The following is an 8,629-nucleotide window of genomic DNA, read 5'->3' as shown; positions in this document are numbered from 1 at the left end:
TCCTGGGCGGTTTAATCCTGAGGTCTTAAACTCAAATGACTTCAGCGCTAGCAGATGTAATAAGATAGATATAGTGGGGATTCGGCCCTGTCTGAAGCAGGAAGTGAATATGCAGCCGAGTATGGTCAGATTTTTCAAGAGAATCAAGAACTCCATATTTTTATGTAAAATATCTCAATTAATAGATCTTGTCAACTAATTTCAAGTTTTGTAAAAAACAAGGTGGGGACCAAATCTAACATGTTTGTAGGCTTCATCTGCACTGGCTATCAGTTAGCAATCACTGGATAAGCCTTAAGGTGAGGGTGGGGCTACAGGACACATGGTCAGTGTTCCCAGGGGTGACAAGAGCAATCCTACTTCAGTCTTGAGAGCCTTGTTAAAGCCAGTGTATTTTACAAAATTGATCATTTTCTTCCTTTGGCTGAGTTAAGTAGCAATTTTTGCTTTCTCTGTAAAGAATCAATTCCTTGTCTGTGAAGTGTTGGAAGCTTCTGGATGGAGAATTGGAATCCATCTGTGACCCTGTGGTGTGACTCCAGGCAAGTTTCAGCTCCTTCTCACCCTCTACCACCAACACACCCAATGCAGCTGGATTTCCGCTCTTTTGAGATCAGCAATGGATGTTATTCTCCCCTCTGTTCGTAAACTTTCTTAGAGAAGGAGGCTCCAGTTTCTAAGAGCCAGGCCAGGAGCCTCCTCATTGGTCTACATTAGGTCCTCCCCACCCCCAAATTTTGAATGATTATTTTCATTGCTTGTTTGTTCCTTAACATTCAAGAATCTTTAGAATCATACATACCTATGGTGTAGTCCATGCAGTGAGGCAGGGCAGGTATAAAAGCATGTCATTTGGGGTCCTCTGAGAAAGAATTAGATATGCAATAAATGTATTAAGAATGCCTGTGAAGGATAAAGAGTGAGGGAGGAGGGGGAGGAGAAGAGGGCCTTCAGGCAACAATGCAGGCCTGGCACTTGCCAAAGGAGAGAGGACAGGAAAGGGGATTGGGTAGGAAGAATGTCAGACTATAGCACAGCTCCAAGAAAGTCCTAGCCAGGCTGCTGGAAAGCCCAAGAGCCAAGGGGTCACCACTGGGCAGGCCCGGCCAAGCTCCCATATCTCTGCTGTGCCTTGGCAAAGCAAGGCCTTGGTGTGAACAATTCAGGGATCCCAAAGGTGCCATGGCTGGAGGCTGTCAGCCCGCTACACCCCTTGCAGCAGGTTCTCTCTCAAAGGAGATCTCAGTGGTGCTTTCTTGTGACTGCCACACTCAGCAAGAAGACTTCCATGGTTCTATAAATGTGCAGTGCTACTTATTTTTATACAAAAAGAGGGAGCAGAGTCTGGGATTCAAAGTTAGTCCTAGGTTTGTGACTTCACCACTGTGCTGGCTGTGACTTTAGATAAGGAGCTAAATTCCCTTATCTATTCAAGAAAAATAGTGAAAGTAACTGTCCCATGGAGTTACTGTGAGAATTATAATAAAATGTATGTAAAGTGCTTAACACAGTGCCAGGTATCTCACAAGTGCTGAGTACATATTTTTACTTTGGAATGTACTGTGAGATAAACTGTAGGCTAGCTATCCAACAACCTTTCCTTTACTTTGATTTTTAGGGGTCTTGTCTTCTAGGATGACATTGTTAATGTGAACCTGGTCAGTAGGTCAAGTTAGGATGCATTTATGGACAATGGCCACCAGCAACACTCTCCCATCAACCCTGTGAGGTAGGCTCGATTATTAGGTCTATTTTACGGATGAGCAAACTAAAGCCCAGAACGGTCTTGGTGATATGATGGAGCAGATGACTCAGGTATGACCAATCAGAGCAATGCAATGCATCCCTTTCATTTGGGCACGGGCAGGGGACCCAATCCAAACCGTGGAGATGTAATAAGATTGGCCAGAGTAGCTGCAAAGATGTTGGGCTCTTTTACTAATGCACTTGGACCAGGGAGGGTGTGAGGCTGGTGATTCTGAAACTGTCTTACCTCCACAAAGGTAAGCCTCTCTGAAAATGATGCAGAGGCAGAAATGTTTGGCTGGCTAACCCACACCCATTCAAACCCTTTCTCCCATAACTGCTCTGAAGGAGGTTGCTAATTACCCTGTAATATCACTCCCGTCCCCTGTCATGTTAGTAACAGAACTCTCCAAGTTTTAGCTAGGCACATGGATACCCAAATTCTACATTTCTCAGATTCCCTTGCAGCTAGTTGTGATCATGTGACTAGATTCTGGACAATGGAATGTGAGCAAAAGAGAAGCAATGAGTGCAATTTCTGCGCCACAACCTCAGAAAGAAGCTTCTTGCTCTTCTCTGCTCCCTCCCCTCCTGGCTGGGAAATGACAACGGTGGGGCAACCAATCAGAGCCTGTGATGCAGAGGTAGAATCATCCCAGCATCCTGGGAATGGCTTCTCTTTGACTATTATACAAAGAAAATAAAACAAAAACAAAAAACAAAACCTGATTCTATTGTAGGGGCCAGAAAAACCTAAAAACGTACTTTCCTAGCCTTCTCAGTGGCTGGGTGGTCATGTGCATATGACACCGATGTGTCCAATCAGTGGGAAGCAATGATCAGCTGGAGGCTTTGGGGAAGAATTTGTTTTTCTGGATAAAAGGATCAAATCCAGATACCTCTTCTTTCTTCCTTGAATGCCTGGAGCAGGAGAGTCCTCCTGTGACCCTGAAGGTGGTGGAGCAGAAACCGAGAAAAGAAGCTGGGTTCTTGATAACAAAACTGAGCTGCCGCATAGTAATGTCATCTCTGCCTATGCTGGGCTATTTGTTATCTGAGAAAAATAAACCTATCTCTGGATTTCTTATGCGAGAAAAACAAATTGTACTTCGTTGAAGCCTCTATTAGCTGACTTTTATGTTATTACAGCCCAAACACTAAAACGTCAGTAGAACTTGGTGAGACAGAGAGCCCAGATGTTGATGATGTCATCTGGCCTCCTGAACACAGCTGTGCCTGAGACTAGCCGGCACCCCTGGACTTTTCAGTTATAAAGACACAGTAAGTTCTCTTGCTGCTTTAACAGTTTAGGTTGGGTTTTCTGTTGCCCGAAATGGAAAGACTCCTGATACAACAATTAACAAATAGCCAGGTAGACTGATTAAGTTTTCACTTCCTCTCAGTCCCTCCTCCAAATTATATGGGGGAAAAAGGGGTAAAATTAAAGGAAGGAAGGGAAACAGAAAGGAAGAAAGAAAAGGAAAGAATAAAAAAACAATAGTAAGACTTGAACGAAATTAACAGAAGGGTAGCGTGTTTTCACAGTTCCTTGTTCAGGAGCCTGGGTCCTAGCTTCCCTCTGACTCGTGGGGTCTGCCCTTGGTACCAGGTGAGCATCCTGACCACAGTGAGTCATGCAGCTCAATTTCTCAGCCCAGCACCACAGTTCTGGGGCTTTTCGTTCTCCTTTATTCTTCCTTAGATGTGGCATGGCCCATGTTAGTAAATCCTTGCCTGGAACCAATCCAGGCATTCTCCTGGGCCACCCTTAAGTCCATGGGCCATAACTTTTTGTTCTTACTGATCTCCAGGGTTTTCATCACTTCTGGGAATGGACCATTTAGTCCATACTTGGTGCACACCAACATTAATAGGCAATTGCCACAGGGAGATAATACAGGAAGAAAAATGGCTAAAAATATACAGTGAATCACAGAAAATTACATCTCTTAAAACCTACAGTGTATTCTTATCCCCATAGCAACTCCCGGCTAGTAAAGACAGGCTGATTTATTGCAGGCTTTCCCCAGCACTCAATTCTGCCAAAAGTGCCTCCGGCCTGTGGTGCCAATCCCAGTGAGGAGAAGGATGGGGACATCACAAACTCATTGTTTCTCTCCTCCATCTCTCACACTGGCATTTCTGTGGTGAGGAAACTCGAGATCCTTCAAAGCCATTTCTCTGAGATGTTTCTAACCTCTGACAGAATATCCTGTGTTCTTCCTACACGAATGCCTGCAGCAGGAGAGGGCTGATTTCCTGGAGGGGTCAGTGTGAATGAGGGACTTTAGGAGGCTGTAAGCGCCAGACAGGTCTGAATGAATGAGGAGAGGAGAGGAATTCCTCTTTTCCTTTTCTTTTCCTCTCTAGCTCCCTCTCTCCTTCCCTCACTTGCCTGACTTCTCTCTCACCTGCTATTACCTCCGTAGGTCCTCTGTGAAATGGACTATCTTCATATTAGGGCCAGGAAATGGGATTGGGGGTCAAGCCTTGACTTGCCAAATGAGTCTGGTATACAAAAAGACAATAGAATGTCTGCAAATAAACATTTTGTTATTCTATTGGAACTCTAAAATTTATTGGCATATAATGTGTGTTTCTTCATAATATTAAAAATTAGATTCTTGAATGCTATTTAAACTTTCATGATTTGAAGAAATATTCTGCTTATTATTGTTTTTTATTATTTATTATTATTAATGCCTATAGTACCTGGTCTTCCTAGGTGGTCTCCCATCCAAGTACTAACCAGGCCCAACCTTGCTTAGCTTCCAAGATCAGACATCAGGCTTATTCAGGGTGGCATGGCCATAGACCACGGACTGTGGCTCCACTGGGGCATGAATCCAGGACTTTCTGCGTGTAACCGCTACACTATGGAACTACTGGAGAAATATTCTGGACCAGAGTTCTGGAGCATCCTCCCTGAAAAATAGCCCTGCATGAATATGTCAAAAGGACAAAGATGAGCTCCCAATGGCCAAATCTGGGACAAGCTGAACTTGGGGAAAAAAAAAAAAAATATATATATATATATATATATATATATATATATATATATATATATATAGTAGTATTTTATAATCCACTGAATAAGAAATATCAGTTTATACTGATATAAACAAATAAATAAATGGAGGAAAAGAAAAAACCTTTCTTACAGTAAAATTCCAACTAATAAATAATGAAGAAATGATAGAATAAGAAAATCACCATTTGGCAACCTGTATAGTAACAACTAATTCAGGCAAAATGATCAATAGTTGTGTAAACCAGTGGGTAAAGTTTGGTGAGAAATAGTGTATTTATATGGCCTTAAAGTATTTTCTCACAAAACACTTATCGATTTCAAAGAGAAAAATAGCAACTTTATAGTGGAGAGGCTTGACAGGCCCCACCTGAACCAAGTGACCAAAGGTAACATCACAAGGGACAAATAGGACACCTCGATATCATGCATCTCCTGATGTGATGAGCTAAAAGGACACAATATTACCTCTGTGGTGTTCCTGCCCAAAATGCACAACCTACATCTGATTGTGAGGAAGCATCAGACGATCCCCCAATGAGGGACAGGCCAGTCAATAAATGGCTTATATCCTTCAAAAATGACAATGTCATGAAGGACAAAGAAAGACTGAGGAACCGTTCTAACTGAGGGAACCTAAAGAGACATGACAATATGTAATCTTGGATTGGGTCCCAGATCGAAAACGTTTTTTTTTTTTCTTTCTTAAAGAATATTGTTAGGAAAACATGAAATTTTAACAAAGATGTGTAGTTTCAATAATAGTATTGTATCAGTATTAATTTCCTGATTTTGAAATGGGCGTTATGAAAAAGAATGTCCGTGGTTCTTTTAGGAAATACATGCTCAAGTATTTAGAGATAAAGGGGGTTCGTATCTGCAACCTACTTTCAACCAGTTCACAAAAAAAGTATGTATAGAGAGAAAGTGATGAGTGAAGGGCATATAGGAATTCCTCGTACTTTTTGTATATTTTGTAAAAAGTACTTTTCTATAAGTCTGAAATGATTTCAAAATAAAGATTAAAAAACAGCCCCATCTGCGACTCAAAGTCCTTTTGAGTGAATTTTCTTGCCACTCTTCTTTCCCTCACACTGAAGGAACACCTTAGAATTTAGGTCCTCACAGTTCCCTGCACGAAGCAGGAGAATCCTACTTTAATTGGAGAGTATGAGGAGGGTGTGTGTGTGTGTGTGTGTGTGTGTGTGTGTGTGTGTGTGTGAGAGAGAGAGAGACAGAGAGACAGAGAGACAGAGAGACAGAGAGACAGAGAGACAGAGAGACAGAGACAGAGAAAATGTAAGAGAAAGATGCACCTATTCCCTCAGGGTCCCACACAAAAGCCTGGGATAGAGTCATTTGTTACAAGGCCCCAATCAGACCAGTGAATGGAGTCAAAGGCCTCTTGGTGACTCCTGTCAGGTTTCTGAGGGAAGAGAGGGTTTGGCCTGTGTGACATGTACTGACCCAGCTCAGTGAAAGCCAAGAGCCAGCCTATGTAAGAAAGTTCAGGACTGAGCTCATGCTCTCTTTCTCTTTCTCTCTCAAACACACATCCCTTTCTTCTTCTTTCCTAGAATATTTCCAGGTACCTGGTGAAGAAGATGTTTCTATCAGGGACAGAATATCTCTCTAAAGAAGGGGGCATGCTTTATTTCTTTAGGGATGCAGAATAAAGCTCGATATGTGGAAACCCACTAACTCTGAGGCCTAGTGCCCCACCCTCCTACATTTGGTCTGGCTTGTCCAGAGCCTTGTATTCAGGTCCAAGGACCCGGTTATACAGGTCTCAAAGCTTACACAATGGGCATGACATGAAAAGATTCCAAAGGAAGGTCTGCCATATACTGTGTTAAAATAGCTGATTTTAATGCTCCCTACTTTCTTTAATAACTGTTTCTTTTAATTCATTCATCTCAATATCGTGAGCTACAGCGAAGCAGAAAGTGGTTTAGTTATTTACAAATGTTCCTGATTGAATGAAATAATGTCTTGATTCCTTCTCAGTGGTCTAGGGACAATAACAAGAGAATCTTAAGGGGATGAGGATAGAGCTCCCCTCCTCCCTGGAAGTGGGCATCTGTCCCCTTCCTACCTCCTCACACCCCTGCTTTTATAATATTGCCTCATGGTTGTAGGGAGACATAGGGAAGGAAAAAAAAATGAAATCATTTTCAGTTCTGAAAAGATATTTGTCTCAATCTACCAACATCAGCCAGATATGAGTTGTACAAATCAAATAGGTACAAGGCTTCAGGCTGGACTGTGAAAAAGAGACTTTAAATATTTAAGAGCTGGTCAGCCCTGATCTTATCAGTTCAGAGTGAAAATAAAGACACTAAGTCTAAGCCCTTTTTTAAAGAAGCCACAGTTTGTATGTTTCTGCAGAGAAAGTGGATCTCCATGGCTGGGCCCAAGGTTGCATAGAAATTATAGAGGATCCAACTTCCTTCTCATTATGTGGCCCATTTGCCCACCTACTACCCCCCAAATGACTTTATTTAACAGGTGTCATACACCAAATAGCAGCATTTTTTTCAATCAAGTAGGAATCAGGCAATGAATGACTCAATATTAAATTTAGGCCATTCCCAGCACCTGGACGAGCCTGTGAGAAACAATAAAACTAGCTCTCAGATGGGAGTGGATATGACCAAGGAACTCCCTTATGCCATCTTGATAGCTGATGGGGATAGCCAGGATCTTTCCATTTGGCTGATTCACTCAGATCTCTAGGGCCCAATGACATGAGAGGGATTTCAATATTTTTCAAGGCCCATGTGGAAAGATATTACTAACTCTTACATGGGGAATTCATCATTTTCATGGGATGCCCTATACCTTCTTTTCTTTTGCCAGTCCGAGGAAGCGTATCAACACTGGCAGAGCCAATATATTTATAATGTCAGCAGAAAGATTTTCACAAAGATCTCAAAATTCATATAACACAGGCTCAGGAAAGAATGATTACATTTAAGGAGTGAGGAATCTGCAAAAGGAGAAGCAGGTGCCTTGTCAGGGGCAAGTGAAGCTCTGCAGCAGAGGGAGGAATTGGGCTGAGATGTGCAGGTCCCGGGGCCCTTCTCCAGCACAATGGGGGGACGAGTGTCACTTTTATCTCCCAGGTGTGAGTTCTGCCAAGGATTTTCATTTTCCACATGCCCCCTGGTAATGGACCCTTTTGTTATTACTATGAACTGGGGCAAACTTTCTAGCTGGTTGGGTCTACACTTGGGACTTAATGATTTGCAACACCATAATGTTCCATGTTTCTTGATTACAGAAGAACCCTATAACCTTTTGTTTTCATCATATTTACTATAGTAGATTAATGATGGCTGCAAATTCTTTGCCACTGTTCCATCAAGAGGTAGAGTCTTATTCCTCATTCTTTGAATCTAGATTGACCCTGAGACTGGCTTTGACAAACAGAATGCACTGGAAGTAACACAGTGTAACTTTTAAGGTCTGGGCCTTAAGACATCAGCAGCTTCCAATTTAGTACTAGTTGGAAGAAGTTGCCATGAAGTCTGGCTACTTTGAGACTTCCTTGCTGTGAGAAAGCCCAAGTTAACCGTGTGTAGAGAGAGAGTCCATGTGGAGGAGCCCCGAGGTGCCAGACATGCAAGTGGTTTTCTTAAACCTACCTGCCCAGCCGCCAACTAAACGAAGCCAAGTGAAGGACCCCAGCAAATGGAATATAGAAGAGAATAACCACCCAACAGAGCCCTGTCCAAATTGCTGACCCACAGAATTATAAGCCAATAAGATGGCTGATTTAAGCCAGTAACTTTTGGGATAATTTATTATCTGGTTAGTTAACTGAAACATATAAATCAAAGCTAATGGAATTAG

General features: G+C 42.3%; 1 pseudogene; it reads right to left on the bottom strand.

Moving 5' to 3' along the window:
• Window positions 1-4,446: 4,446 nt before the first annotated feature.
• LOC111735892 lies at window positions 4,447-4,562 on the bottom strand (annotated as a pseudogene).
• Window positions 4,563-8,629: the final 4,067 nt, after the last annotated feature.

Source organism: Pteropus vampyrus, unplaced genomic scaffold (genome assembly GCF_000151845.1).
Source record: "Pteropus vampyrus isolate Shadow unplaced genomic scaffold, Pvam_2.0 Scaffold15, whole genome shotgun sequence".
In the NCBI taxonomy this organism is placed as follows: domain Eukaryota; kingdom Metazoa; phylum Chordata; class Mammalia; order Chiroptera; family Pteropodidae; genus Pteropus; species Pteropus vampyrus.
This window is presented reverse-complemented; position numbering and strand designations above follow the sequence as displayed.